The sequence below is a fragment of the Arachis duranensis genome, chromosome 7 (assembly GCF_000817695.3).
Source record: "Arachis duranensis cultivar V14167 chromosome 7, aradu.V14167.gnm2.J7QH, whole genome shotgun sequence".
Lineage (NCBI taxonomy): Eukaryota > Viridiplantae > Streptophyta > Magnoliopsida > Fabales > Fabaceae > Arachis > Arachis duranensis.
The window spans coordinates 21,411,721-21,414,848 of NC_029778.3; the positions used below are offsets into that span (position 1 = coordinate 21,411,721).

Consider the following 3,128-nt stretch of genomic DNA (forward strand, 5'->3'; position numbering starts at 1 on the left):
AGAGGAAGAATAGTCTTCAGAGCTCATGAATGGCAGAAGGAGATTTAATGGAATCTCTATGGTTTCTATATGAACCTCAGATTCCTTTGGATCCTTAATAGGCAACTCCTTCTTGCTTGAGGGACGTCCCAGGGGGTCTTCCTCACTAGGATTTTCGTCCTCCTCCTCCCTTGTCCATTCGGCCATATTGATTATATCAATGGCCTTGCACTCTCCTTTTGGATTCTCTTCTGTATTGCTTGGGAGAATACTGGGAGGAGTTTCAATGACTTTCTTACTCAGCTGGCCCACTTGTGCCTCCAGATTTCTAATGGAGGATCTTGTTCCACTCATGAAACTGAAAGTGGCCTTTGACAGATCAGAGACTAGATTGGCTAAATTAGAAGTACTTTGTTCAGCATTCTCTATCTGTTGCTGAGAAGATGATGGAAAAGGCTTGCTATTGCTCAGCCTATTGCGTCCACCATTGTTAAAGCCTTATTGAGGCTTTTGTTGATCCTTCCATGAGAAATTGGGATGATTTCTCCATGATGAATTATAGGTGTTTCCATAAGGTTCACCCATGTAATTAACCTCTGCCATTGCAGGGTTCTCAGGATCATAAGCTTCTTCAGAAGCCACCTCTTTAGTACTGTTGGATGCATGTTGCCATCCATTCAAACTTTGAGAAATCATGTTGACTTGATGAGTCAACATTTTGTTCTGAGCAAATATGGCATTCAGAGCATCAATTTCAAGAACTCCATTCCTTTGAGGCATCCCATTATTCACAAAATTCCTCTCAGAAGTGTACATGAACTGGTTATTTGCAACCATGTCAATGAGTTCTTGAGCCTCTTTAGGCGTTTTCTTTAGGTGAATAGACCCACCTACAGAATGGTCCAATGACATTTTTCTTCAGGTGAATAGATCCACCTGCAGAGTGGTCCAATGACATTTTCGAAAATTCAGATAGACCATAATAGAATATATCTAATATGGTCCATTCTGAAAATATGTCAGATGGACATCTTTTGGTCAGCTTCTTGTATCTTTCCCAAGCTTCATAGAGGGATTCACCATCTTTTTGTTTGAAGGTTTGAACATCCATTCTCAGCTTGCTCAGCTTTTGAGGAGGAAAGAATTTATCCAAGAAGGCAGTGACCAGCTTATCCCAGGAGTTCAGGCTATCCTTGGGTTGTGAATCCAACCATATTCTAGCTCTGTCTCTTACAGCAAAAGGGAAAAGCATGAGTCTGTAGACTTCAGGATCAACTCCATTCGTCTTTATAGTCTCACAGATCTGCAAGAACTCAGTTAAAAACTGATAGGGATCTTCAGATGGAAGTCTATAAAACTTGCAGTTTTGTTGCATTAAGGCAACTAGCTGAGGTTTCAGCTCAAAGTTATTGGCTCCAATGGCAGGAATGGAGATGCTTCTTCCATCAAATTTGGACGTTGGTTTTGTGAAGTCACCAAGCATTCTCCTTGCATTATTATTCTTTTTGGCTGCCATCTCCTTCTCTTGCTCTAATATTTCTGAAAGTTTACCTTTAGATTGTTGTAACTTAGCTTCTCTTAATTTCTCTTTAGAGTCCTTTCAAGTTCTGGATCAATTTCAACAAGAGTGCCTTTTTCCTTGTTCCTGCTCATATGAAAGAGAAGAAAACAAGAAAAGAAGAGGAATCCTCTATGTCACAGTATAGAGATTCCTTTATGTTAGTAGAAAAAGAAAGGGGAGAAGAATGTAGAAGAGGGGATTCGGATATTTAGATGGAGAGAGGTGAAGAGAAGTGTTAGTAATTAAATAATTAAATAGAACAAGAAAAGAGAGGGAGAATGTCGAAAATAGTTTTAAAAAAGGGGTTAGTAATTTTCGAAAATTAAAGATAAAATATAATTAAAATTAAAATTTAGAACAAAAAGAATTTTTGAAAAAGAGGTGAGATATTTTCGAAAATTAGAGAGGGAAAAGTAGTTAGGTGGTTTTGAAAAAGATGAGAAACAAACAAAAAGTCAAAGAGTTAGTTGAAAAAGAAATTAAAATCAAATTTTAAAAAGGTAAGAAGATAAGAAGTTAGATAAGATATTTTGAAACCAAATTTTGAAAAAGATAAAATTTTTGAAAAAGATAAGATAAAAGATAAAAAGATTTAATTCAAAAATTTTAAAATTACTTACTTCACTAACAAGAAACTACAAGATAAGATTCTAGAACTTAAAGATTGAACCTTTCTTAACAAGAAAGTAACAAACTTCAAATTTTTGAATCAATCACATTAATTGTTAGCTAATTTTCGAAAATATGATATAAAGATAAGAAAAATATTTTGAAAATATTTTGAAACAGAATTATGAAATTTTCGAGAAATAGAAAAAAAATGAAAAAGATATAATTTTTGAAAAAGATTTTGAAAAGATAAGATTTTTAAAATTGAAATTTTGACTTGACTTGTAAGAAACAACTAATTTTTTAAAATTTTTGACCAAGTCAACCCAAAATTTCGAAAATTTGGAGGGAAATAAGGAAAAGATATTTTTTTGATTTTTGAATTTTTAAAGAAAAACACAAAAATGACCCAAAACATGAAAATTTTGGATCAAAACACAAGATGCATGCAAGAACACTATGAATGTCAGATGAACACCAAGAACACTTTGAAGATCATGATGAACATCAAGAACATATTTTTGAAAAATTTTTTATGCAAAGAAAACATGCAAGACACCAAACTTAGAAATCTTTAATGCATGGACTCTAATAAACGAAAAATGCACATGAAAAACAACAAACAACACAAAACAAGAAAACATCAAGATCAAACAAGAAGACTTGTCAAGAACATCTTGAAGATCATGAAGAACACTATGAATGCATGAGATTTTCGAAAAAATGCAAGAAAAATTTTTAAAGCATGCAATTGACACCAAACTTAAAAATTGACTCAAGACTCAAACAAGAAACACAAAATATTTTTGGTTTTATGATTTTATTAATTTTTTTTGGATTTTTATTAAGTTTTTTTTCGAAAAAAAAGTTTGGAAAAACGAAAAATAAAAGAAAAATTTTGAAAAAGTTTTTGAAAGAAAAATTACCTAATCTGAGCAACAAGATGAACCGTCAGTTGTCCATACTCGAACAATCCCCA

The 3,128-nt window shown here is 33.2% G+C and overlaps 1 non-coding gene across 1 annotated transcript; it reads left to right on the plus strand.

The window, feature by feature from the left end:
- The first annotated feature begins 995 nt into the window (after window positions 1-995).
- LOC127740810 (small nucleolar RNA R71) lies at window positions 996-1,099 on the plus strand. Its single transcript, XR_008001666.1, has one exon. It is a non-coding gene; the product is annotated as a small nucleolar RNA R71 (small nucleolar RNA).
- Window positions 1,100-3,128: the final 2,029 nt, after the last annotated feature.